Below are 27,498 nucleotides of genomic sequence, written 5' to 3'. Positions count from 1 at the left end.
TGGCAAATACATTTCTTAATCCGCGGCTTAACAAGCTCCGTCCACCAAAGAACGCGCTCCCTATACCGAGCTTGCCTCTGGAGGCACTGCTGCCAGGTGTCAACGAGGCAACGCCGTAAGTCCGCGTCATCTAGCAGCGAGACATTCAGCTGCCACGGGCCGCGTCCCAAAAAGGTGTTCTGACGCACATGCCGAATCGTGATATGGTATGCGGAGTGGTCACTAAAACTGAGCGGCCAAAGTTCACAATCACGAATGGTATGTAAAAGATCTTGAGAAACATAAAACCTATCCAGACGGCTAGAAGAAGCAGCACTCACATAGGTATAGCCCATCGTGTGCGGTCGAAGGTGACACCAACTATCTTGTAAATGCAGTCCATCGGTTAACGTTAGTAGCTCGGGACAAAAATTAAAATTCGGACTTTGATCTTCTTTGCGTAAAACGCAGTTGAAATCCCCACCCAGGATGATCTCCAGACGCACGTTTGTCAATAAGGGCACAACTTCAGCCCTAAAAAAATCACTTCTGTCCCTTCTGCCAGCGGACCCTGTCGGGGCGTACACGTTCAGGAGAAGCAAATCCTGGAATTGGGCGGCAATGCCGCGTCCCGTGTCTAAAATCGCTGTAGGTTGGTAAGCGATGCCAGCTTTGAATAAAATCGCAGTGCCCGCCTCAGTGCCAAGATTTAATATGGCATCATACCCAGGTATTTCTCCAACCTTGGGTGACACAACTTCTTGGAAGAAAACTATATCTATATCGGCGGCATATAGATAGTCGGTCAAGCATTTAAGTTTGACATCGGATGCGATCCTATTTAAATTAACTGTGGCAAGTTTATAATCTTGCATGGTGGGGATAGAAAGGGTCCGGTTTATTCACTTTCGTCTGCCCAAGACTTGTCAGCTGGCGTATGCTGATGGCCAGTATCCATCAGCTCAGAACTCGGACGGTCGACATGCATCTCCATATCGGCCTCCCCCGCGTGGCGCGCGACGGAACCCATTTCATCTGCGCCGACGCGTTCACTGCCGTCTTTTCGGATCTGCTTTATAGTGCGCTGCAATTTCTTTTCCAGAGTGCGGATCTCCTCCTCACTCTGCTTTCGTGCCGACCGCTTAGATTTCCCGGATCTCGGGGGAGGTGCGTCGCCGTCAGAAACGGTTTTGACGTCCGTCAAGAGACTGTGTGTAGAGCCTTCCTCAGATAGGTCACCGCCGAGAGGGAGGGGTGTGGGGGGTGCCACGTCAGGGGGGCAAGAAACGCGCGACCTGTCGCCACCATCCGACAACTGTGTCAGCTCGACGGACGTAGTTGGAGTAGGGACGGGAGTCGGTCCTGCATAGTCGGCACGAAGGCCGACAGTCGGGGAAACCTGCAGGTGTGCAGCGTGGCTGTCGATATCGGGGACATCACTACGAACGGGACATTCGGGGGTTGCCGCAGAGTTGTTTACAATGACCGCACCGGCGTCTGGGGTCACCGCAGCCGGTTGGTGGAGTGTCGGGTGTGTCGTAGGCGACTCCATCAATGTCTGCGCGTAAGACAACCGATTGCCATCGTGCCCATCGAGAGGTGTAAGACGATGTTGCATTCCTCGGCGACCCGCCCGGACACGGGGACAAGAAGATTTTAAATGGTCCGTAGAACCACAAATTACGCAAGTTCGCGGTTGTCCTTCGTACATCACCAGCGCCCGAAAACCCTGCACCAAAATGTTGGACGGGATGTGCTTCGTCAAATCAATTTTCGCATTCCGAACGCCGTTATCAACATTGAAATGTTTGTAACCCCTCCATTGCTCGGCATGAATTTGTAAGACATTACCGTAGGGAGACAACGCTTGCCGAATTCTATCGAAGCTAACTTCGAAAGGCAGATTAAATATACGAACGGTTCGTAGCCCTAGTCCAGCATGACTAACGGATACTTTACAAATTTCGCCTTTAGAATTCACAAAATCCGCTGTGCCTTCCGTGAGGTTCAGAATACGTACGCAAGGATCGTCACTAATCAATTTTACATAAACAGCGTTCGCAAGAAAATCATACGAAAACCCAAGAACTTCGTCATCTCGCAGTCCCAATCGATCGTAAAACCAGTCAACGAGTTCGTGAACCTGTGGTCGAGCAAAGCCATACGGAAATCCAAATCGTAGCGTGTAACGTCTCAACTCATCTTCCATCACTTTCTTGAAGTAGTACTTACAGTACCAACAGCTGCGTGCGCCCTTAAGCACAGGCGAAGCGACCACAACCGCACGTCTGCACACGGCCGCGGTCGCGGCGGAACTGTCTTATCCATTAGGCCACACGGTCACTGGCGCAATACGCTTCCCCAAACACACCTCATTATCGCCATTTGTGCACTTCCCGGAATGAATTTACCAACTTTGACGCAATTCTCCAATTTCAGTACTAAAAATGCGACGCTACTTCTTGCTGTGTCCCATCGCAAGTTACATTCAAGCCCTTATGACGCTCATCAAACAAGAGCGTGCAAATCAGCTTCAATCGCTTAGTGCCATCTCAGTCGGTTGCAGAAGGTACCTCACCCTATGAGATACAATGGCGAGTTGCCGCTATTACCAAAGCGGCGGCGGCGCCGACGACGACGACGACGACGACGACGACGACGACGACGACGACGACGACGACGACGACGACGACAACCGCGAGGGTCTCTATCAGGGGTAGAAAATACATCACAAGAACCAAGTATTTCACGTCGGCATTCTCCGGAGACTCCCAAAAGCAGCAGTTTCTGCTGCCTACTTTAATAGCACCATTCGCACTATTCATTTGCGAGAGCATTTCTTAAATACCGCACCCATTTATAATTTGTTTTATCCTTGACCGCTTTTTTCGAAAGGGCCACGGTGGGAGGGGCTTTTACAAAATTCATTTGCCTCCTGTGAGGATCGAACTCACGACCTCTGGTTTACTAGACCAGCGCTCTGCCACTGAGCTAAGGAGGCGCCTCCTAGCGCGCTTTTCGGGTACTTTGTTCTTATGGACTAGTGAATCGGAGATCTTCAGCTGGAAACGCACCGCATTAGCGACCATTATTTGCATTTAGTTAGCACAGCTGCTGCTTTCCTACACATCTCACACGATATCGATGTACACCTAAAATTCCAAAACAACACATTTATTTCATTTCAGAGTTACTTTCAGCTTCAAATACCATTCCTCTGATATTCATACGAAGCTAGGCATCGTCGTAACCCGTTACGTTCATTACGCAAGGCTCACGAGAGGGGCGCAGGTTGCATCCGCGTAGACACAAAATTTTGCGCCGCCCAGCGTGGGGCTCGAACCCACGACCCTTAGATTAAGAATCTCATGCTCTACCGACTGAGCTAGCCGGGCTCCACACAATGCTTTACGAGCCATACGATACTGATGGGACCTGCGACCATCTATGGAAGATCCTTTCGACTACAGCTTATTTCCTGCTGCCACAAATGAGCTACAATCCTATTCAATGAAAAATTGTCTCCGAAAGGCATCAAATCTGCTTCAAATGATACGTGGCTATCAGCACCATTATTCAACACACATGCTCGACTGTGCGCACACGCCTGTGGCGTAGCTCTTGGGCCCTGAATCAGACGCAGTAGTTCCAACAAAAACTCTCCTGAACGGCTCTGTGCCGAAAATTTCGCTACAGATCACCCTTGTCTTGCTTGAGCTTCAGGTAGACGCCGGTTTGCAGCCAGGAAGCGGACAGCAGCAACTTTCAACTAGTTTTGTAGTACTCAAACAACACAGTAAAACAGCATGCATCTTTTGCAGAACTGGAAAAACTCGACCGTGACAGGATTCGAACCTGCAATCTTCGGATCCGAAGTCCGACGCCTTATCCATTAGGCCACACGGTCACTGGCGCAATACGCTTCCCCAAACACACCTCATTATCGCCATTTGTGCACTTCCCGGAATGAATTTACCAACTTTGACGCACTTCTCCAATTTCAGTACTAAAAATGCGACGCTACTTCTTGCTGTGTCCCATCGCAAGTTACATTCAAGCCCTTATGACGCTCATCAAACAAGAGCGTGCAAATCAGCTTCAATCGCTTAGTGCCATCTCAGTCGGTTGCAGAAGGTACCTCACCCTATGAGATACAATGGCGAGTTGCCGCTATTACCAAAGCGGCGGCGGCGCCGACGACGACGACGACGACGACGACGACAACCGCGAGGGTCTCTATCAGGGGTAGAAAATACATCACAAGAACCAAGTATTTCACGTCGGCATTCTCCGGAGACTCCCAAAAGCAGCAGTTTCTGCTGCCTACTTTAATAGCACCATTCGCACTATTCATTTGCGAGAGCATTTCTTAAATACCGCACCCATTTATAATTTGTTTTATCCTTGACCGCTTTTTTCGAAAGGGCCACGGTGGGAGGGGCTTTTACAAAATTCATTTGCCTCCTGTGAGGATCGAACTCACGACCTCTGGTTTACTAGACCAGCGCTCTGCCACTGAGCTAAGGAGGCGCCTCCTAGCGCGCTTTTCGGGTACTTTGTTCTTATGGACTAGTGAATCGGAGATCTTCAGCTGGAAACGCACCGCATTAGCGACCATTATTTGCATTTAGTTAGCACAGCTGCTGCTTTCCTACACATCTCACACGATATCGATGTACACCTAAAATTCCAAAACAACACATTTATTTCATTTCAGAGTTACTTTCAGCTTCAAATACCATTCCTCTGATATTCATACGAAGCTAGGCATCGTCGTAACCCGTTACGTTCATTACGCAAGGCTCACGAGAGGGGCGCAGGTTGCATCCGCGTAGACACAAAATTTTGCGCCGCCCAGCGTGGGGCTCGAACCCACGACCCTTAGATTAAGAATCTCATGCTCTACCGACTGAGCTAGCCGGGCTCCACACAATGCTTTACGAGCCATACGATACTGATGGGACCTGCGACCATCTATGGAAGATCCTTTCGACTACAGCTTATTTCCTGCTGCCACAAATGAGCTACAATCCTATTCAATGAAAAATTGTCTCCGAAAGGCATCAAATCTGCTTCAAATGATACGTGGCTATCAGCACCATTATTCAACACACATGCTCGACTGTGCGCACACGCCTGTGGCGTAGCTCTTGGGCCCTGAATCAGACGCAGTAGTTCCAACAAAAACTCTCCTGAACGGCACTGTGCCGAAAATTTCGCTACAGATCACCCTTGTCTTGCTTGAGCTTCAGGTAGACGCCGGTTTGCAGCCAGGAAGCGGACAGCAGCAACTTTCAACTAGTTTTGTAGTACTCAAACAACACAGTAAAACAGCATGCATCTTTTGCAGAACTGGAAAAACTCGACCGTGACAGGATTCGAACCTGCAATCTTCGGATCCGAAGTCCGACGCCTTTTCCATTTTTTTTTTTTTGCTAACCATTACACCATTTTTTTTTACGCCTTAACCACTTTTTTTTTTTTTTTTTTTTTACGGGAATCGAACCCGGGCCTCCTGGGTGAAAGCCAGGTATCCTAGCCACTTTTTTTTTTTAACCAATTGGGCCACTTTTTTTTTTTTTTTTTTTAACGGGATTTGAACCCGGGACCTACTGCAGCCTAAGCAGGAATCATACCCCTTTTTTTATTTTTTTTATTTTTTTTATCCAGCGCCTTTTTTTTATTTTTAATTTAAAGCTTTCAGTGTCAGATAAGCGGCGGCAATGAGGGCAGGGGTCAAAAAATGCTGAGGCCTGGCCTCAATGCCGCCCCTCATCCGTCACCTAATTGCTGAATTTCCATTTGTTGCGCGCTTTGTATTTTGAATTATAAATTGCCATCTCGGCTAGGCTTCATAATTGAAAAAAAAAAAAAAAGAATTTGAATTTAAGTGCTGATTGATGACAATCGTTAAATAAATGAATTTCTTCTCTTAATAAAAGTGGGAAAAAATTTCGGGACTCCCTTCATTTGTTGCGACTTAAATGCGGTGCTTAAATTTGAAGATGAACTGAATCATATAGTGTTCTTTGCTTCTCTGATTATTGTTGTATAAAAGAAAGTCTTTTGTTTGCTCTTCGCTGTCATCCGATTCCCAGTCGCTCGAAGACAATTTTGAGCATGTTGCCATACGTCTTCTTATGGCCTGGATATTTAACTATTCTATCATATTCATTTTTCAGGTACATATGAAAATCAATGATATTATCGGTCCCTAAGTTATTAACGACATAGCTAACGTATGTTCCCATTAACCAATGAATTGAGTTATTTTTGGTGGCAGGGAAATATTGTATCTGTGGCCGGAGAAGTATCAGAGGCTGAAAATTGTCGGTGGATGATCTTGTCAGGAAAGCCAATTGGTCTCTCAACCATTTCCAGTTGTCCATATGCCCAGCACACGTGAATCTGTGGACTGTGGTATCGAGGAGATTACATTTGAGACAAAGGTTTGTTTGGCTAATCCCGATGGAGTGCAATCGTTCGTTGGTGCTAACTATATTGTTGACCGATTTGTACCATGATGTTTTGGCGTCGGAGGAGAGACCACGCAGGTTGATATTCTTCCATATAGTTGCCCAATCGTAATACGGATATTTTTCTTCTATTTTATTCTTCCCTTCATTTTTCTTTCTGAGACACATAATTGCTCGGGCCGTTAACTGCCGCGAATTGGTTATTTCGCTATTGATATAACTCAGATCGACGAAAAATGTACGCACATGACGAAGACGGGGATTGATTTTGTGCACATCAACTGGCGCGTGGAGACTTGCAGGTCTAAGAATTTCAAATAGCTTAGTTGTAATGCTTGTAGCGTTTTCATTAAGAAGACTAGTGGTCCGTTTGAGGAAAAGAGCAGAGGTCTTGTTCTTAATATCAGTTAATCCCAGACCTCCATTGCTGGGATCTAGGGTAGCTGTTCTCCCAGTCACTCTAAACACTTCACCTCGCCATAGGTAGTTAGTGACGATTGACATTATCTTTCCAGCGATCATGGTGGGAAGAGGAAAGAGTTGCGCAGTATAATAAGCTTTTGATAAAAGGCAATTATTAACTAAATGAATTCTCTGATACTGATTTAAAGTTCGGGGCAGGTTTTCTCTGATGGCTCCTTGAATATATCCGGATGTAGTTTTCCAATTTAGGGCTGCCATTTTTAGTGGACACGTAGTCAGAGTCGTCCCAAGTGATTTGCACTGAGTGACCGGTGTTGCCCAAGTGACAGTTACGTGTTGAAAACCCCGCAGGTTTAGAAATCTGCTCTTATTGGCATTGGTGGTGGCTCCCGACACGCTGCAGTACTTTTTAAGGAGCAGTTCTAATTTGGAAATGTCATCGACGTTCCGTAATACAACGCCTACATCATCAGCGTATGCATTTGTGACTGTCTTGTGACCTGCTAACGTAATACCTGTTAGATTGACGTGGAGACTGCGGAGTAGCGGCTCCAAGGAAAAGACGAATAGAAGCATGGAAAGCGGGCTGCCCTGAGGAACGCCACGCCGTATCTGGTGGTGCAACAGGGCAAAACCAAAACTGAGGAACGTTTTAATTCATTACAGTCTTCAACGATCCCGAGAACTCAAGAACACCATTGAGTTTTATTATGCAATGTTACGAAACTTGTATGACCAGGCGAGCATTTCCGGTATTCGTTTGGAAGACATTAAGAAAACTAAGGCCAAATTACTCCGTATTAAACAACAACAGCTGGAAGGACTAAAAGTAAAGTCAAAAGCCAAGACATTATCAGAGGACGAAACTGCTTCCTTGTATCACCTCTTGCGACACGCAAAATACAGGAGACGAACCTTTCTTGATGAGATCCAGACTTCGACCGGTCTGACCATTACTTCTCAGTTCTTAGTTCTTTGGCAGTTGACAGAGATACTTGCGCTGATTCCCAACGCAACGTTCTTAACCACACTGAGAGCTCGTTCGTCAAAGCCGATTCTTCTCATTGTTGTAAGAAGGAACCTGTGATCCACACGGTCGAAGGCTTTGTGAAAATCAATAAAACAAATGGCACATTTGATGTTCGTCACTGAAGTGATGGCAATTAAGTCCCTGTATTCCGCAATACTTTTGAAAATAGTCCTGCCAGGTACACATGACTGATGTTGACTTACTATTTTTTTGGCTAAAAGTGAAAGTCTGTTATTTAACATTCTAGCTATGATTTTATAGTCGGAGTTAAGCAACGAAATAGGGCGAAAGTTGTTTAGATTTCGCTTCGAAGTTGTCTTTGGAACTAGTACTATTGTGCATTCTTTCATAGCAGCAGGTAGTGGTTTTCCTTGGATAATCTCGTTTGCCATTTGAGTGAACTGTGCTCCTATGAGTGACCAGTATCGTAGATAAAATTCAACGGGCAACCCATCCGGCCCCGGTGACTTTTGTAAAGGAGACTTGCGGACGGTTTCGTGGAGTTCCTCTTCAGTGAAATCAGTAAGAAGTCCTTCATTTTCCTCTTCTGACAGCTGAGGAACTATGCTGCCAAGAAATTCTTCGAAGGATTCTTCGCATAACGGACTGGCTGAATATAGATTGTGGTAATACTTGTAAACCTCGTTGACAATCTCTTTCTGAGAAGTAATGGTCAGACCGGTCGAAGTCTGGATCTCATCAAGAAAGGTTCGTCTCCTGTATTTTGCGTGTCGCAAGAGGTGATACAAGGAAGCAGTTTCGTCCTCTGATAATGTCTTGGCTTTTGACTTTACTTTTAGTCCTTCCAGCTGTTGTTGTTTAATACGGAGTAATTTGGCCTTAGTTTTCTTAATGTCTTCCAAACGAATACCGGAAATGCTCGCCTGGTCATACAAGTTTCGTAACATTGCATAATAAAACTCTATGGTGTTCTTGAGTTCTCGGGATCGTTGAAGACTGTAATGAATTAAAACGTTCCTCAGTTTTGGTTTTGCCCTGTTGCACCACCAGTCGGTAACAGTCACATAGCGATCTACCGAGCGCAAGCACATATTCCACGTTTCGTGGACAACATCTGCTAACTCATTGTCCTGTAACAAAGATACGTTCAGCTTCCACTGACTTCTTAAACGGCGAGTTGGTTGTGCCCTTAAATTGAGAGAAGCCAGCATACTGCAATGGTCGGAGAAATATACAGGAATCGTCTCGACTTTAACTAAGGATCTTTCCATACCTTGTGACACATATATCCTATCAATCCTGCTACAGGACTGTGTAGCTATGTACGTATAAGCAACAACAGTGGGATATTTAATTTCCCAAGTATCTCTGAGTTTTAGATCCGTGACTAGCCGCTTCAACTCGTTACAGCAATTAAAATTGGGAGTCTGATCTTTTTTATTGAGTACACAGTTAAAATCGCCGCCAATTAAAAGTTCTGGCGGGTTTTTCCGTAATAGATATATTATTTCTTCTCTAAAAAAATGTGCCCTTTCCGGTCTATTGGAGGTCCCTGACGGGGCATACAGGTTAATAATAGTAACGTCAAAAACGGTAATTCCTATTGCTCTGCCCGAGTCCAGTCTCTCGACATCAGTTACAGGGATCCCTTCCCGGATTAAAATTGCTGTCCCCACCTTTGTTTCGAGGGAGATGTTTAGTATTTCTACATAGCCTGCAACTTTAAGGTCAGGCATCACGACTTCTTGCAGCAAAGCAATGTCAGTTCCTGATTCGTAAAGGAAATCCTTGAGAGCAGCAATCTTCGGTTCTGACTTAATCCTGTTAATGTTTATAGTTGTTATTGTGTATGCCTGGCACATGTAGCTTCCTTATGAAAATAAGGACAAAAAAATCCCTACTGTCAGAGAAAAGTAACAATCACTCCTGGAGGTAATAGAAGAAAAAGAAGAAAGAAAAAAAAACTATACTAAAAACAGTCAACTACGAATTTGGCATATTGGTAATTCCGTTGTCACCGAAATTGTGCAGGAACATGGTGGCATTTAGCAGTATCATTTCTCGAGTGAGACTTGGCTGTGTCAGTTCAATGACGGATTCTTTACCAGGTCAGACTTATCTTTACAGTGGGGTTTTGCACCATCAAGTTTCTTTGAGTTTTTCTCGGGGGATACTTCAGAAATTATTTCATATGATACGTTTTTGGCTTTCACATCCTCTTTTCCGAGTTTTTGGTTATCGGCGTTACGAGATGCTTTGAGATTCGGTTGAGGTTTTATCCTGCGTCTTTGAACCTCTGCAGTGGCAGTGTGTGACCGCGAGTGATCCGCATCTTGCGCCGATTGGGCGGAGGTGGCCTCGACGCAGTCCTGTTTGTTAAGTCTAGTTCCAGTTTCAGTTCCTTCCGCGACCTCTATCGGTGCAACGGGAAGGGAGTGCGGTGGGTCTGTAGATTCGCAGGGCTGAGTCCGATCCATCGCTTTCTGTTCCTCAGAACTCGACTCCTGTATCGCCGTGATCGGAGCCAGTGTTTTCGCGTCCATGTGTTCTAACTCTGTGGCAGCAGCAGCTGGCGGCGGGAGGGCCTCTGCTGCTGGCGTCACTGCCACATGTTTACTGTTTACGTCCTCACCCGCACCCTCACTGCATTGCTTTTGTTTACGGTTGGACTGCGATGTATCATCGTCTGAACAGTCTTCAGTTGTGTCTAAAGGTCTCTTTTTAGTTTGCAGATCGCATTCGTGGGTAGAAGAACTGCGATCGGTAATTACATGCAAGGGAGGAAAATCAGCAACATTTACGGCAGTTACATCAGAAGTACTAGCTCCATCATTACTGGCCGGGGGAGGTTGATGAATGTTAGGCAGGACATCATTAAGCGTTAGACGCTGACGCTGCGTAAGGCTATTTTTAAGGACATAGACACGGCGAGGACAGTCTTGACGGAAATGACCCGTTTCATTACAAATATTACATGTCTGGACCTGCCCTGAATATACGATATGCGCTTTATGACCAGCAATAGAAAGAAAAGATGGTATATTGGCTTTAACTTCCATTTCTACTGATCGTATGCCATTGAAACACTGTAATTTATACAATTTGGACCACCTTTCGTTGACAATGGACTGGATCTCCCCGTATTTCGAAAGCGCCTCTTTAATCAGCTGATTATCTACTTCAATAGGAATATTTAGCACTCTTACAGTTTTATACGTGATATCCGCTCTCCGAATCGAAACACTACTTTTAGACCCATCTCTATGCACAAAGTCAGCAACACTACCCCACCTCAACAACAGCTTCTCGACATCCACAGGATTAAAAAATTTGACAAAGACACAGTATTTGTCAGCATCTAATTGGGTGGTATGTACGGAATCAGAACTTACTCCAATTACGTCGGTCAACCAGTCATGGATTTCCAAAGCTGTAGGTTGCACTGCACGTGTTTCCTTCTCGAAAGAGAAAACCAGGGTATTCTTCCGGACAATTCCAGCCATTTTTCTTCAGTTACGAGGAGATCCCGGTAATAAACCGAAATTCCTCCAAAGCACGACCGTTATCACGGACGAAAACACACAGAAACTTTGCACAATAACACCAGACACGTACAAACACAGAAATTCACAAACGGCAACAAACTAAAGCTCAGGACTTGGCGGCACCACTGACGTACACGGAGCAGCAGCGGACACGTCCTAACGCGCAGACAGCTAGAGCCGGAATGACGGCACTGTGCCGAAAATTTCGCTACAGATCACCCTTGTCTTGCTTGAGCTTCAGGTAGACGCCGGTTTGCAGCCAGGAAGCGGACAGCAGCAACTTTCAACTAGTTTTGTAGTACTCAAACAACACAGTAAAACAGCATGCATCTTTTGCAGAACTGGAAAAACTCGACCGTGACAGGATTCGAACCTGCAATCTTCGGATCCGAAGTCCGACGCCTTATCCATTAGGCCACACGGTCACTGGCGCAATACGCTTCCCCAAACACACCTCATTATCGCCATTTGTGCACTTCCCGGAATAAATTTACCATCTTTGACGCAATTCTCAAATTTCAGTACTAAAAATGCGACGCTACTTCTTGCTGTGTCCCATCGCAAGTTACATTCAAGCCCTTATGACGCTCATCAAACAAGAGCTTGCAAATCAGCTTCAATCGCTTAGTGCCATCTCAGTCGGTTGCAGAAGGTACCTCACCCTATGAGATACAATGGCGAGTTGCCGCTATTACCAAAGCGGCGGCGGCGCCGACGACAACCGCGAGGGTCTCTATCAGGGGTAGAAAATACATCACAAGAACCAAGTATTTCACGTCGGCATTCTCCGGAGACTCCCAAAAGCAGCAGTTTCTGGTGCCTACTTTAATAGCACCATTCGCACTATTCATTTGCGAGAGCATTTCTTAAATACCGCACCCATTTATAATTTGTTTTATCCTTGACCGCTTTTTTCGAAAGGGCCACGGTGGGAGGGGCTTTTACAAAATTCATTTGCCTCCTGTGAGGATCGAACTCACGACCTCTGGTTTACTAGACCAGCGCTCTGCCACTGAGCTAAGGAGGCGCCTCCTACCGCGCTTTTCGGGTACTTTGTTCTTATGGACTAGTGAATCGGAGATCTTCAGCTGGAAACGCACCGCATTAGCGACCATTATTTGCATTTAGTTAGCACAGCTGCTGCTTTCCTACACATCTCACACGATATCGATGTACACCTAAAATTCCAAAACAACACATTTATTTCATTTCAGAGTTACTTTCAGCTTCAAATACCATTCCTCTGATATTCATACGAAGCTAGGCATCGTCGTAACCCGTTACGTTCATTACGCAAGGCTCACGAGAGGGGCGCAGGTTGCATCCGCGTAGACACAAAATTTTGCGCCGCCCAGCGTGGGGCTCGAACCCACGACCCTGAGATTAAGAGTCTCATGCTCTACCGACTGAGCTAGCCGGGCTCCACACAATGCTTTACGAGCCTTACAGTACTGATGGGACCTGCGACCATCTATGGAAGATCCTTTTGACTACAGCTTATTTCCTGCTGCCACAAATGAGCTACAATCCTATTCAATGAAAAATTGTCTCCGAAAGGCATCAAATCTGCTTCAAATGATACGTGGCTATCAGCACCATTATTCAACACACATGCTCGACTGTGCGCACACGCCTGTGGCGTAGCTCTTGGGCCCTGAATCAGACGCAGTAGTTCCAACAAAAACTCTCCTGAACGGCACTGTGCCGAAAATTTCGCTACAGATCACCCTTGTCTTGCTTGAGCTTCAGGTAGACGCCGGTTTGCAGCCAGGAAGCGGACAGCAGCAACTTTCAACTAGTTTTGTAGTACTCAAACAACACAGTAAAACAGCATGCATCTTTTGCAGAACTGGAAAAACTCGACCGTGACAGGATTCGAACCTGCAATCTTCGGATCCGAAGTCCGACGCCTTATCCATTTTTTTTTTTTTTGCTAACCATTACACCATTTTTTTTTTTACGCCTTAACCACTTTTTTTTTTTTTTTTTTTACGGGAATCGAACCCGGGCCTCCTGGGTGAAAGCCAGGTATCCTAGCCACTTTTTTTTTTTTAACCAATTGGGCCACTTTTTTTTTTTTTTTTTAACGGGATTTGAACCCGGGACCTACTGCAGCCTAAGCAGGAATCATACCCCTTTTTTTATTTTTTTTATTTTTTTTATCCAGCGCCTTTTTTTTATTTTTAATTTAAAGCTTTCAGTGTCAGATAAGCGGCGGCAATGAGGGCAGGGGTCAAAAAATGCTGAGGCCTGGCCTCAATGCCGCCCCTCATCCGTCACCTAATTGCTGAATTTCCATTTGTTGCGCGCTTTGTATTTTGAATTATAAATTGCCATCTCGGCTAGGCTTCATAATTGAAAAAAAAAAAAAAATTGAATTTAAGTGCTGATTGATGACAATCGTTAAATAAATGAATTTCTTCTCTTAATAAAAGTGGGAAAAAATTTCGGGACTCCCTTCATTTGTTGCGACTTAAATGCGGTGCTTAAATTTGAAGATGAACTGAATCATATAGTGTTCTTTGCTTCTCTGATTATTGTTGTATAAAAGAAAGTCTTTTGTTTGCTCTTCGCTGTCATCCGATTCCCAGTCGCTCGAAGACAATTTTGAGCATGTTGCCATACGTCTTCTTATGGCCTGGATATTTAACTATTCTATCATATTCATTTTTCAGGTACATATGAAAATCAATGATATTATCGGTCCCTAAGTTATTAACGACATAGCTAACGTATGTTCCCATTAACCAATGAATTGAGTTATTTTTGGTGGCAGGGAAATATTGTATCTGTGGCCGGAGAAGTATCAGAGGCTGAAAATTGTCGGTGGATGATCTTGTCAGGAAAGCCAATTGGTCTCTCAACCATTTCCAGTTGTCCATATGCCCAGCACACGTGAATCTGTGGACTGTGGTATCGAGGAGATTACATTTGAGACAAAGGTTTGTTTGGCTAATCCCGATGGAGTGCAATCGTTCGTTGGTGCTAACTATATTGTTGACCGATTTGTACCATGATGTTTTGGCGTCGGAGGAGAGACCACGCAGGTTGATATTCTTCCATATAGTTGCCCAATCGTAATACGGATATTTTTCTTCTATTTTATTCTTCCCTTCATTTTTCTTTCTGAGACACATAATTGCTCGGGCCGTTAACTGCCGCGAATTGGTTATTTCGCTATTGATATAACTCAGATCGACGAAAAATGTACGCACATGACGAAGACGGGGATTGATTTTGTGCACATCAACTGGCGCGTGGAGACTTGCAGGTCTAAGAATTTCAAATAGCTTAGTTGTAATGCTTGTAGCGTTTTCATTAAGAAGACTAGTGGTCCGTTTGAGGAAAAGAGCAGAGGTCTTGTTCTTAATATCAGTTAATCCCAGACCTCCATTGCTGGGATCTAGGGTAGCTGTTCTCCCAGTCACTCTAAACACTTCACCTCGCCATAGGTAGTTAGTGACGATTGACATTATCTTTCCAGCGATCATGGTGGGAAGAGGAAAGAGTTGCGCAGTATAATAAGCTTTTGATAAAAGGCAATTATTAACTAAATGAATTCTCTGATACTGATTTAAAGTTCGGGGCAGGTTTTCTCTGATGGCTCCTTGAATATATCCGGATGTAGTTTTCCAATTTAGGGCTGCCATTTTTAGTGGACACGTAGTCAGAGTCTTCCCAAGTGATTTGCACTGAGTGACCGGTGTTGCCCAAGTGACAGTTACGTGTTGAAAACCCCGCAGGTTTAGAAATCTGCTCTTATTGGCATTGGTGGTGGCTCCCGACACGCTGCAGTACTTTTTAAGGAGCAGTTCTAATTTGGAAATGTCATCGACGTTCCGTAATACAACGCCTACATCATCAGCGTATGCATTTGTGACTGTCTTGTGACCTGCTAACGTAATACCTGTTAGATTGACGTGGAGACTGCGGAGTAGCGGCTCCAAGGAAAAGACGAATAGAAGCATGGAAAGCGGGCTGCCCTGAGGAACGCCACGCCGTATCTGGTGGTGCAACAGGGCAAAACCAAAACTGAGGAACGTTTTAATTCATTACAGTCTTCAACGATCCCGAGAACTCAAGAACACCATTGAGTTTTATTATGCAATGTTACGAAACTTGTATGACCAGGCGAGCATTTCCGGTATTCGTTTGGAAGACATTAAGAAAACTAAGGCCAAATTACTCCGTATTAAACAACAACAGCTGGAAGGACTAAAAGTAAAGTCAAAAGCCAAGACATTATCAGAGGACGAAACTGCTTCCTTGTATCACCTCTTGCGACACGCAAAATACAGGAGACGAACCTTTCTTGATGAGATCCAGACTTCGACCGGTCTGACCATTACTTCTCAGTTCTTAGTTCTTTGGCAGTTGACAGAGATACTTGCGCTGATTCCCAACGCAACGTTCTTAACCACACTGAGAGCTCGTTCGTCAAAGCCGATTCTTCTCATTGTTGTAAGAAGGAACCTGTGATCCACACGGTCGAAGGCTTTGTGAAAATCAATAAAACAAATGGCACATTTGATGTTCGTCACTGAAGTGATGGCAATTAAGTCCCTGTATTCCGCAATACTTTTGAAAATAGTCCTGCCAGGTACACATGACTGATGTTGACTTACTATTTTTTTGGCTAAAAGTGAAAGTCTGTTATTTAACATTCTAGCTATGATTTTATAGTCGGAGTTAAGCAACGAAATAGGGCGAAAGTTGTTTAGATTTCGCTTCGAAGTTGTCTTTGGAACTAGTACTATTGTGCATTCTTTCATAGCAGCAGGTAGTGGTTTTCCTTGGATAATCTCGTTTGCCATTTGAGTGAACTGTGCTCCTATGAGTGACCAGTATCGTAGATAAAATTCAACGGGCAACCCATCCGGCCCCGGTGACTTTTGTAAAGGAGACTTGCGGACGGTTTCGTGGAGTTCCTCTTCAGTGAAATCAGTAAGAAGTCCTTCATTTTCCTCTTCTGACAGCTGAGGAACTATGCTGCCAAGAAATTCTTCGAAGGATTCTTCGCATAACGGACTGGCTGAATATAGATTGTGGTAATACTTGTAAACCTCGTTGACAATCTCTTTCTGAGAAGTAATGGTCAGACCGGTCGAAGTCTGGATCTCATCAAGAAAGGTTCGTCTCCTGTATTTTGCGTGTCGCAAGAGGTGATACAAGGAAGCAGTTTCGTCCTCTGATAATGTCTTGGCTTTTGACTTTACTTTTAGTCCTTCCAGCTGTTGTTGTTTAATACGGAGTAATTTGGCCTTAGTTTTCTTAATGTCTTCCAAACGAATACCGGAAATGCTCGCCTGGTCATACAAGTTTCGTAACATTGCATAATAAAACTCTATGGTGTTCTTGAGTTCTCGGGATCGTTGAAGACTGTAATGAATTAAAACGTTCCTCAGTTTTGGTTTTGCCCTGTTGCACCACCAGTCGGTAACAGTCACATAGCGATCTACCGAGCGCAAGCACATATTCCACGTTTCGTGGACAACATCTGCTAACTCATTGTCCTGTAACAAAGATACGTTCAGCTTCCACTGACTTCTTAAACGGCGAGTTGGTTGTGCCCTTAAATTGAGAGAAGCCAGCATACTGCAATGGTCGGAGAAATATACAGGAATCGTCTCGACTTTAACTAAGGATCTTTCCATACCTTGTGACACATATATCCTATCAATCCTGCTACAGGACTGTGTAGCTATGTACGTATAAGCAACAACAGTGGGATATTTAATTTCCCAAGTATCTCTGAGTTTTAGATCCGTGACTAGCCGCTTCAACTCGTTACAGCAATTAAAATTGGGAGTCTGATCTTTTTTATTGAGTACACAGTTAAAATCGCCGCCAATTAAAAGTTCTGGCGGGTTTTTCCGTAATAGATATATTATTTCTTCTCTAAAAAAATGTGCCCTTTCCGGTCTATTGGAGGTCCCTGACGGGGCATACAGGTTAATAATAGTAACGTCAAAAACGGTAATTCCTATTGCTCTGCCCGAGTCCAGTCTCTCGACATCAGTTACAGGGATCCCTTCCCGGATTAAAATTGCTGTCCCCACCTTTGTTTCGAGGGAGATGTTTAGTATTTCTACATAGCCTGCAACTTTAAGGTCAGGCATCACGACTTCTTGCAGCAAAGCAATGTCAGTTCCTGATTCGTAAAGGAAATCCTTGAGAGCAGCAATCTTCGGTTCTGACTTAATCCTGTTAATGTTTATAGTTGTTATTGTGTATGCCTGGCACATGTAGCTTCCTTATGAAAATAAGGACAAAAAAATCCCTACTGTCAGAGAAAAGTAACAATCACTCCTGGAGGTAATAGAAGAAAAAGAAGAAAGAAAAAAAAACTATACTAAAAACAGTCAACTACGAATTTGGCATATTGGTAATTCCGTTGTCACCGAAATTGTGCAGGAACATGGTGGCATTTAGCAGTATCATTTCTCGAGTGAGACTTGGCTGTGTCAGTTCAATGACGGATTCTTTACCAGGTCAGACTTATCTTTACAGTGGGGTTTTGCACCATCAAGTTTCTTTGAGTTTTTCTCGGGGGATACTTCAGAAATTATTTCATATGATACGTTTTTGGCTTTCACATCCTCTTTTCCGAGTTTTTGGTTATCGGCGTTACGAGATGCTTTGAGATTCGGTTGAGGTTTTATCCTGCGTCTTTGAACCTCTGCAGTGGCAGTGTGTGACCGCGAGTGATCCGCATCTTGCGCCGATTGGGCGGAGGTGGCCTCGACGCAGTCCTGTTTGTTAAGTCTAGTTCCAGTTTCAGTTCCTTCCGCGACCTCTATCGGTGCAACGGGAAGGGAGTGCGGTGGGTCTGTAGATTCGCAGGGCTGAGTCCGATCCATCGCTTTCTGTTCCTCAGAACTCGACTCCTGTATCGCCGTGATCGGAGCCAGTGTTTTCGCGTCCATGTGTTCTAACTCTGTGGCAGCAGCAGCTGGCGGCGGGAGGGCCTCTGCTGCTGGCGTCACTGCCACATGTTTACTGTTTACGTCCTCACCCGCACCCTCACTGCATTGCTTTTGTTTACGGTTGGACTGCGATGTATCATCGTCTGAACAGTCTTCAGTTGTGTCTAAAGGTCTCTTTTTAGTTTGCAGATCGCATTCGTGGGTAGAAGAACTGCGATCGGTAATTACATGCAAGGGAGGAAAATCAGCAACATTTACGGCAGTTACATCAGAAGTACTAGCTCCATCATTACTGGCCGGGGGAGGTTGATGAATGTTAGGCAGGACATCATTAAGCGTTAGACGCTGACGCTGCGTAAGGCTATTTTTAAGGACATAGACACGGCGAGGACAGTCTTGACGGAAATGACCCGTTTCATTACAAATATTACATGTCTGGACCTGCCCTGAATATACGATATGCGCTTTATGACCAGCAATAGAAAGAAAAGATGGTATATTGGCTTTAACTTCCATTTCTACTGATCGTATGCCATTGAAACACTGTAATTTATACAATTTGGACCACCTTTCGTTGACAATGGACTGGATCTCCCCGTATTTCGAAAGCGCCTCTTTAATCAGCTGATTATCTACTTCAATAGGAATATTTAGCACTCTTACAGTTTTATACGTGATATCCGCTCTCCGAATCGAAACACTACTTTTAGACCCATCTCTATGCACAAAGTCAGCAACACTACCCCACCTCAACAACAGCTTCTCGACATCCACAGGATTAAAAAATTTGACAAAGACACAGTATTTGTCAGCATCTAATTGGGTGGTATGTACGGAATCAGAACTTACTCCAATTACGTCGGTCAACCAGTCATGGATTTCCAAAGCTGTAGGTTGCACTGCACGTGTTTCCTTCTCGAAAGAGAAAACCAGGGTATTCTTCCGGACAATTCCAGCCATTTTTCTTCAGTTACGAGGAGATCCCGGTAATAAACCGAAATTCCTCCAAAGCACGACCGTTATCACGGACGAAAACACACAGAAACTTTGCACAATAACACCAGACACGTACAAACACAGAAATTCACAAACGGCAACAAACTAAAGCTCAGGACTTGGCGGCACCACTGACGTACACGGAGCAGCAGCGGACACGTCCTAACGCGCAGACAGCTAGAGCCGGAATGACGGCACTGTGCCGAAAATTTCGCTACAGATCACCCTTGTCTTGCTTGAGCTTCAGGTAGACGCCGGTTTGCAGCCAGGAAGCGGACAGCAGCAACTTTCAACTAGTTTTGTAGTACTCAAACAACACAGTAAAACAGCATGCATCTTTTGCAGAACTGGAAAAACTCGACCGTGACAGGATTCGAACCTGCAATCTTCGGATCCGAAGTCCGACGCCTTATCCATTAGGCCACACGGTCACTGGCGCAATACGCTTCCCCAAACACACCTCATTATCGCCATTTGTGCACTTCCCGGAATGAATTTACCATCTTTGACGCAATTCTCAAATTTCAGTACTAAAAATGCGACGCTACTTCTTGCTGTGTCCCATCGCAAGTTACATTCAAGCCCTTATGACGCTCATCAAACAAGAGCTTGCAAATCAGCTTCAATCGCTTAGTGCCATCTCAGTCGGTTGCAGAAGGTACCTCACCCTATGAGATACAATGGCGAGTTGCCGCTATTACCAAAGCGGCGGCGGCGCCGACGACGACGACGACAACCGCGACGGTCTCTATCAGGGGTAGAAAATACATCACAAGAACCAAGTATTTCACGTCGGCATTCTCCGGAGACTCCCAAAAGCAGCAGTTTCTGGTGCCTACTTTAATAGCACCATTCGCACTATTCATTTGCGAGAGCATTTCTTAAATACCGCACCCATTTATAATTTGTTTTATCCTTGACCGCTTTTTTCGAAAGGGCCACGGTGGGAGGGGCTTTTACAAAATTCATTTGCCTCCTGTGAGGATCGAACTCACGACCTCTGGTTTACTAGACCAGCGCTCTGCCACTGAGCTAAGGAGGCGCCTCCTACCGCGCTTTTCGGGTACTTTGTTCTTATGGACTAGTGAATCGGAGATCTTCAGCTGGAAACGCACCGCATTAGCGACCATTATTTGCATTTAGTTAGCACAGCTGCTGCTTTCCTACACATCTCACACGATATCGATGTACACCTAAAATTCCAAAACAACACATTTATTTCATTTCAGAGTTACTTTCAGCTTCAAATACCATTCCTCTGATATTCATACGAAGCTAGGCATCGTCGTAACCCGTTACGTTCGTTACGCAAGGCTCACGAGAGGGGCGCAGGTTGCATCCGCGTAGACACAAAATTTTGCGCCGCCCAGCGTGGGGCTCGAACCCACGACCCTGAGATTAAGAGTCTCATGCTCTACCGACTGAGCTAGCCGGGCTCCACACAATGCTTTACGAGCCATACGATACTGATGGGACCTGCGACCATCTATGGAAGATCCTTTCGACTACAGCTTATTTCCTGCTGCCACAAATGAGCTACAATCCTATTCAATGAAAAATTGTCTCCGAAAGGCATCAAATCTGCTTCAAATGATACGTGGCTATCAGCACCATTATTCAACACACATGCTCGACTGTGCGCACACGCCTGTGGCGTAGCTCTTGGGCCCTGAATCAGACGCAGTAGTTCCAACAAAAACTCTCCTGAACGGCACTGTGCCGAAAATTTCGCTACAGATCACCCTTGTCTTGCTTGAGCTTCAGGTAGACGCCGGTTTGCAGCCAGGAAGCGGACAGCAGCAACTTTCAACTAGTTTTGTAGTACTCAAACAACACAGTAAAACAGCATGCATCTTTTGCAGAACTGGAAAAACTCGACCGTGACAGGATTCGAACCTGCAATCTTCGGATCCGAAGTCCGACGCCTTATCCATTAGGCCACACGGTCACTGGCGCAATACGCTTCCCCAAACACACCTCATTATCGCCATTTGTGCACTTCCCGGAATGAATTTACCATCTTTGACGCAATTCTCAAATTTCAGTACTAAAAATGCGACGCTACTTCTTGCTGTGTCCCATCGCAAGTTACATTCAAGCCCTTATGACGCTCATCAAACAAGAGCTTGCAAATCAGCTTCAATCGCTTAGTGCCATCTCAGTCGGTTGCAGAAGGTACCTCACCCTATGAGATACAATGGCGAGTTGCCGCTATTACCAAAGCGGCGGCGGCGCCGACGACGACGACGACAACCGCGACGGTCTCTATCAGGGGTAGAAAATACATCACAAGAACCAAGTATTTCACGTCGGCATTCTCCGGAGACTCCCAAAAGCAGCAGTTTCTGGTGCCTACTTTAATAGCACCATTCGCACTATTCATTTGCGAGAGCATTTCTTAAATACCGCACCCATTTATAATTTGTTTTATCCTTGACCGCTTTTTTCGAAAGGGCCACGGTGGGAGGGGCTTTTACAAAATTCATTTGCCTCCTGTGAGGATCGAACTCACGACCTCTGGTTTACTAGACCAGCGCTCTGCCACTGAGCTAAGGAGGCGCCTCCTACCGCGCTTTTCGGGTACTTTGTTCTTATGGACTAGTGAATCGGAGATCTTCAGCTGGAAACGCACCGCATTAGCGACCATTATTTGCATTTAGTTAGCACAGCTGCTGCTTTCCTACACATCTCACACGATATCGATGTACACCTAAAATTCCAAAACAACACATTTATTTCATTTCAGAGTTACTTTCAGCTTCAAATACCATTCCTCTGATATTCATACGAAGCTAGGCATCGTCGTAACCCGTTACGTTCGTTACGCAAGGCTCACGAGAGGGGCGCAGGTTGCATCCGCGTAGACACAAAATTTTGCGCCGCCCAGCGTGGGGCTCGAACCCACGACCCTGAGATTAAGAGTCTCATGCTCTACCGACTGAGCTAGCCGGGCTCCACACAATGCTTTACGAGCCATACGATACTGATGGGACCTGCGACCATCTATGGAAGATCCTTTCGACTACAGCTTATTTCCTGCTGCCACAAATGAGCTACAATCCTATTCAATGAAAAATTGTCTCCGAAAGGCATCAAATCTGCTTCAAATGATACGTGGCTATCAGCACCATTATTCAACACACATGCTCGACTGTGCGCACACGCCTGTGGCGTAGCTCTTGGGCCCTGAATCAGACGCAGTAGTTCCAACAAAAACTCTCCTGAACGGCACTGTGCCGAAAATTTCGCTACAGATCACCCTTGTCTTGCTTGAGCTTCAGGTAGACGCCGGTTTGCAGCCAGGAAGCGGACAGCAGCAACTTTCAACTAGTTTTGTAGTACTCAAACAACACAGTAAAACAGCATGCATCTTTTGCAGAACTGGAAAAACTCGACCGTGACAGGATTCGAACCTGCAATCTTCGGATCCGAAGTCCGACGCCTTATCCATTAGGCCACACGGTCACTGGCGCAATACGCTTCCCCAAACACACCTCATTATCGCCATTTGTGCACTTCCCGGAATGAATTTACCATCTTTGACGCAATTCTCCAATTTCAGTACTAAAAATGCGACGCTACTTCTTGCTGTGTCCCATCGCAAGTTACATTCAAGCCCTTATGACGCTCATCAAACAAGAGCTTGCAAATCAGCTTCAATCGCTTAGTGCCATCTCAGTCGGTTGCAGAAGGTACCTCACCCTATGAGATACAATGGCGAGTTGCCGCTATTACCAAAGCGGCGGCGGCGCCGACGACGACGACGACAACCGTGAGGGTCTCTATCAGGGGTAGAAAATACATCACAAGAACCAAGTATTTCACGTCGGCATTCTCCGGAGACTCCCAAAAGCAGCAGTTTCTGCTGCCTACTTTAATAGCACCATTCGCACTATTCATTTGCGAGAGCATTTCTTAAATACCGCACCCATTTATAATTTGTTTTATCCTTGACCGCTTTTTTCGAAAGGGCCACGGTGGGACGGGCTTTTACAAAATTCATTTGCCTCCTGTGAGGATCGAACTCACGACCTCTGGTTTACTAGACCAGCGCTCTGCCACTTTTTTTTTTTTTTTTTTTTTTAGTCTCATTTTGTTCGCTTTTGTTCGTTGCATCTGCTCGAGGCGGACATCGTAAGACATCCGTTTTAAGTTCGTTGTTGATCGATTAACTCAGTTTTTTTATTACAGAAGGTAGCTAACCCTCTGACCGAACACGCTGAGCTACCGTGCCGGCCCTCTGATATTCATACGAAGCTAGGCATCGTCGTAACCCGTTACGTTCATTACGCAAGGCTCACGAGAGGGGCGCAGGTTGCATCCGCGTAGACACAAAATTTTGCGCCGCCCAGCGTGGGGCTCGAACCCACGACCCTGAGATTAAGAGTCTCATGCTCTACCGACTGAGCTAGCCGGGCTCCACACAATGCTTTACGAGCCATACGATACTGATGGGACCTGCGACCATCTATGGAAGATCCTTTCGACTACAGCTTATTTCCTGCTGCCACAAATGAGCTACAATCCTATTCAATGAAAAATTGTCTCCGAAAGGCATCAAATCTGCTTCAAATGATACGTGGCTATCAGCACCATTATTCAACACACATGCTCGACTGTGCGCACACGCCTGTGGCGTAGCTCTTGGGCCCTGAATCAGACGCAGTAGTTCCAACAAAAACTCTCCTGAACGGCACTGTGCCGAAAATTTCGCTACAGATCACCCTTGTCTTGCTTGAGCTTCAGGTAGACGCCGGTTTGCAGCCAGGAAGCGGACAGCAGCAACTTTCAACTAGTTTTGTAGTACTCAAACAACACAGTAAAACAGCATGCATCTTTTGCAGAACTGGAAAAACTCGACCGTGACAGGATTCGAACCTGCAATCTTCGGATCCGAAGTCCGACGCCTTATCCATTTTTTTTTTTTTTTTTTTTTGGTGCCTAAAACCAGCGCCTTAGACCGCTTTTTTTTTTTTTTTATTAACCACTTTTTTTTTTTTGGTTTGTTGTTTGTCTTTTTTACTTGTTCTATGTTTTATTTTTGCAATTGTTTTTAAAGTGTTTGTTAATTTTTCTTTATGTTTACTTTTTTGAAATTTTTTTTGTATTTTTTTTCTTTATTTTTTTTTAAAGAAAAAATAAACAAATCCCCTCCTTTGGGGAGCACCGTGAACAATTTTTTCAAGAAGAAAGAAAAAATGTTATTGTGTCTCATCTCGGATCCAAGAGTATTCCGCTGATCCATGTTCACCGTTAGAGGGAGGTACCGAGGCGCAGTGGCTGAAGTCAGGACACGGCGCAGAAGCAGTGGGGCCTCTTCGCGGCACTACACGTGCTCCGTGTCCCAATTCACCCCCACATACCCGGTACACTACCCTATTCCCATTTTCTCGAAGACAATTTTAAGCATATTTCCAAAGTTCTTGCCATGATTCTTGTATTGAAGTGTTTTGTGAAATTCGATTGCCATATGCATTTTGAATTGGACAGGATCATCATCGCCAAGTTTGTTAAAGATATAACTAGAATAATTACCCAGTAACCAGATCACAGCGTTATTTTTCGTCTGTGGGTAAAACTTAAAATCAGGTCGATAGATCATCTTCGCCTGGACATTTCCGGGAACACTGCGAGTGATAAGTGCGACTTGTTGCTGAATCCAGTTCCAGTTGTGGAGACGTTCCCCACAGGTGCACCTGTGCAGCACGGTATCTAGGAGGTCGCAGTGAAGACAGAGGTCGGTAGCACTCAGTCCTATCCGGTGGAGTCGCTCATTGGTACTTATTATATTATTGACTGCTTTGTACCACGCAGTACGAGCATCCGAGCTCAAAACAGTGGAACCAACGTTTCGCCATACTGTATCCCATTTTACTCCACTATATTTGTTAACAATCGGATTCTGGCTTTCGTGTTCCCTCCTTTCCGCCAAAATTGCTTTTGCCGTTAAAGACTGAGTTTGCCATAACTGGTGACTAAGGTAGCTATACTGGAGATAATACTCTCTGATATGTTTAAGCCGGTAACAAATAGGTTGAACATTCAGCGGAGGTTCAAGACTGTGTGGCCGGACAGCATGAAATAACTGTGCCGTAAGACCATGAGGTTCCTTCTGTATGATTTCCGCCGTACGTGACACGTACAGAGCCAGTGCTTTGCTCCGTATGTCAACCAATCCCATCCCTCCATGCGTAGGGTGTAGCGCTGCTGTTCGTGCAGATACACGAAAGATCTCGCCTCTCCATAGAAATTTCGTAACTTTTGACATGATATTTTGAGCCACTCCTGCAGGAAGAGGAAGAACCTGCGCCGTGTAGAAGGCCTTAGATAAAACACACGTATTAATCAATGTAATTCTGTCAAATTGGTTCAGACTTCTGTGGTAGTTATCAATTACTGCACCGTTGATTTTGTGAGCCACATCCCTCCAGTTGGCTGCCGTCATGTTTAATGTTGACGCCTTCAACACTATCCCTAGAGCTTTAAGTTCACTGACGTGTGTGGCACATGAAATTGGAAGACGATCAAGGCCTCGCAGATTTAAAAACTTGCTTTTCTGTTCATTTATGTGTGCTCCAGACGCCTGACAGTAGGTCTTGAGGACAGCTTCAAGCTCAGTGACGTCAGACTCATCTCTGATAACAATCCCAACATCATCCGCATAGGCTCCTGTTACGGACTTCACTCCTGAGATCGTTAAACCACTAAGCTTCGCCTGCAGGTGCGTGAGGAGCGGCTCGAGCGAAATGACGAACAGCAACATCGACAACGGGCTGCCCTGAGGGACACCTCTGTCGATTAGTAGCCGTTGCGTGAGTTGCGAATTTACTGAAATTTTTGCAGTGATTCCGATGGCCACATTCTTTATCATTGCGATCGCGGACGGTAAGAAGCCCAAGCGCCGCAGTGTCTCTAGTAGGTACGTGTGATTGACAAGATCAAATGCCTTAAAAAAATCAAGAAAGAGCAGACCACATCTTACGTTGCTGGCGTCAGCTAGCGCAATAATATCCCTATAAAAGGCGACCGTTTGCAGGATAGTCCGCCGAAAAGCACATGTTTGCTGTTCGCAAAGTAGGTTGGAAGTGAGCGGCAGAAGCCTCATCTTAACTGCACGAGCTACAATCTTGTAATCGGAATTCAGTAGTGATATCGGCCGAAGATTGGTTACAGATTTTCCACCTCTGGTCTTAGGGAGGAGAACAATTTTACATTCCTTAAACTCTCCTGGAACAGACTGCCCCTGCAAGACCTCGTTCACCATGTCTGTGATCTTCTCTCCTAGTATGTGCCAGAACTTTTTATAAAATTCAATGGGAAGACCGTCAGGCCCAGGGGACTTGTTAGTAGGGGAACTGCAGATGATGTCGAAAACGTCTTCGTGACTGAAACCGGAAGAAAGACTGTCACTTTCGTCTGCAGTTATCCTCGAAGAAAGAACTTCAAGGAGTTGAGAAGCGCTGTCTGCATGGGGAGCGGTTGAAGTATAAGTCCTGACAAAGTAGCTGTAAAGTTCTCTGACGATATCGCGTTGATTTGTGACCGTCGTGCCATCTTCGAGTTTAAGTTCATCAATGAAAGCCCTCCTTCTATTCTTCGCGTGCTTGACAAGGTGATACAAGGCCACCATTTCGTCCGCGCGTACTGATTTAACTTTGGATCGAACCTTTAGTCCTTCTAACTGCTCCCGTTTCAGACTGATTAATTTAGCTTTGATTCTCTGAATTTCCCCTATTCTAGTAGCCGTGGCATCCGCTCTGTCATACAAATCTCTTAATACGGAGTAATAAAATTCCATTGTCCTGCGAATTCCAGTAGCCCGTTCAATACCAAGGGACATAAGAACCCTGCGCAGTTTGGGCTTCGCTTTATAGGTCCACCATGCTATAATGCTAGGGAAGGCATGAATAGTGCGGAGGCACTGGTCCCAAGCACGCCTTACGGCCTCCTCCAGATCTGAGTCGGTTAATAATGCAAGATTAAGATGCCACTGATTTTTAAACCAGCGCGTGGGCTGTTGTTGTAAGTTGATACACGCAACCACGCCACTGTGGTCTGAGAAGCTGGTAGGAATAGTTTCTACAGTTAATAAGTTAGTTGTTAAATTATCAGACACATAAATCCTGTCGATCCTGCTACAGGAGTTTCCAACGATGTGTGTG

The 27,498-nt window shown here is 45.3% G+C and overlaps 16 non-coding genes across 16 annotated transcripts; all 16 read right to left on the bottom strand.

Annotated features, from left to right (window-relative positions):
• Positions 1–2,908: 2,908 nt before the first annotated feature.
• Trnat-agu (transfer RNA threonine (anticodon AGU)) lies at positions 2,909–2,980 on the bottom strand. The gene has a single exon. It is a non-coding gene; the product is annotated as a tRNA-Thr (tRNA).
• A 321-nt stretch (positions 2,981–3,301) lies between these two features.
• Positions 3,302–3,374, bottom strand: Trnak-cuu (transfer RNA lysine (anticodon CUU)). The gene has a single exon. It is a non-coding gene; the product is annotated as a tRNA-Lys (tRNA).
• Positions 3,375–3,813: 439 nt separating this feature from the next.
• Trnar-ucg (transfer RNA arginine (anticodon UCG)) lies at positions 3,814–3,886 on the bottom strand. The gene has a single exon. It is a non-coding gene; the product is annotated as a tRNA-Arg (tRNA).
• A 551-nt stretch (positions 3,887–4,437) lies between these two features.
• On the bottom strand, positions 4,438–4,509 carry Trnat-agu (transfer RNA threonine (anticodon AGU)). The gene has a single exon. It is a non-coding gene; the product is annotated as a tRNA-Thr (tRNA).
• Positions 4,510–4,830: 321 nt separating this feature from the next.
• On the bottom strand, positions 4,831–4,903 carry Trnak-cuu (transfer RNA lysine (anticodon CUU)). Its single transcript has one exon. It is a non-coding gene; the product is annotated as a tRNA-Lys (tRNA).
• Positions 4,904–11,766: 6,863 nt separating this feature from the next.
• On the bottom strand, positions 11,767–11,839 carry Trnar-ucg (transfer RNA arginine (anticodon UCG)). Its single transcript has one exon. It is a non-coding gene; the product is annotated as a tRNA-Arg (tRNA).
• A 530-nt stretch (positions 11,840–12,369) lies between these two features.
• Positions 12,370–12,441, bottom strand: Trnat-agu (transfer RNA threonine (anticodon AGU)). The gene has a single exon. It is a non-coding gene; the product is annotated as a tRNA-Thr (tRNA).
• Positions 12,442–12,762: 321 nt separating this feature from the next.
• Trnak-cuu (transfer RNA lysine (anticodon CUU)) lies at positions 12,763–12,835 on the bottom strand. The gene has a single exon. It is a non-coding gene; the product is annotated as a tRNA-Lys (tRNA).
• Positions 12,836–19,694: 6,859 nt separating this feature from the next.
• On the bottom strand, positions 19,695–19,767 carry Trnar-ucg (transfer RNA arginine (anticodon UCG)). Its single transcript has one exon. It is a non-coding gene; the product is annotated as a tRNA-Arg (tRNA).
• A 539-nt stretch (positions 19,768–20,306) lies between these two features.
• Positions 20,307–20,378, bottom strand: Trnat-agu (transfer RNA threonine (anticodon AGU)). The gene has a single exon. It is a non-coding gene; the product is annotated as a tRNA-Thr (tRNA).
• Positions 20,379–20,699: 321 nt separating this feature from the next.
• On the bottom strand, positions 20,700–20,772 carry Trnak-cuu (transfer RNA lysine (anticodon CUU)). The gene has a single exon. It is a non-coding gene; the product is annotated as a tRNA-Lys (tRNA).
• Positions 20,773–21,211: 439 nt separating this feature from the next.
• Positions 21,212–21,284, bottom strand: Trnar-ucg (transfer RNA arginine (anticodon UCG)). Its single transcript has one exon. It is a non-coding gene; the product is annotated as a tRNA-Arg (tRNA).
• A 539-nt stretch (positions 21,285–21,823) lies between these two features.
• Positions 21,824–21,895, bottom strand: Trnat-agu (transfer RNA threonine (anticodon AGU)). Its single transcript has one exon. It is a non-coding gene; the product is annotated as a tRNA-Thr (tRNA).
• Positions 21,896–22,216: 321 nt separating this feature from the next.
• Trnak-cuu (transfer RNA lysine (anticodon CUU)) lies at positions 22,217–22,289 on the bottom strand. Its single transcript has one exon. It is a non-coding gene; the product is annotated as a tRNA-Lys (tRNA).
• Positions 22,290–22,728: 439 nt separating this feature from the next.
• Positions 22,729–22,801, bottom strand: Trnar-ucg (transfer RNA arginine (anticodon UCG)). Its single transcript has one exon. It is a non-coding gene; the product is annotated as a tRNA-Arg (tRNA).
• Positions 22,802–23,681: 880 nt separating this feature from the next.
• Positions 23,682–23,754, bottom strand: Trnak-cuu (transfer RNA lysine (anticodon CUU)). Its single transcript has one exon. It is a non-coding gene; the product is annotated as a tRNA-Lys (tRNA).
• Positions 23,755–27,498: the final 3,744 nt, after the last annotated feature.

Source organism: Schistocerca nitens, chromosome 8 (genome assembly GCF_023898315.1).
Source record: "Schistocerca nitens isolate TAMUIC-IGC-003100 chromosome 8, iqSchNite1.1, whole genome shotgun sequence".
NCBI classification, from domain to species: Eukaryota; Metazoa; Arthropoda; class Insecta; order Orthoptera; family Acrididae; genus Schistocerca; species Schistocerca nitens.
Note: the sequence above shows the minus strand (reverse complement) of the source record. Positions and strands in the feature narration are given on the sequence as shown.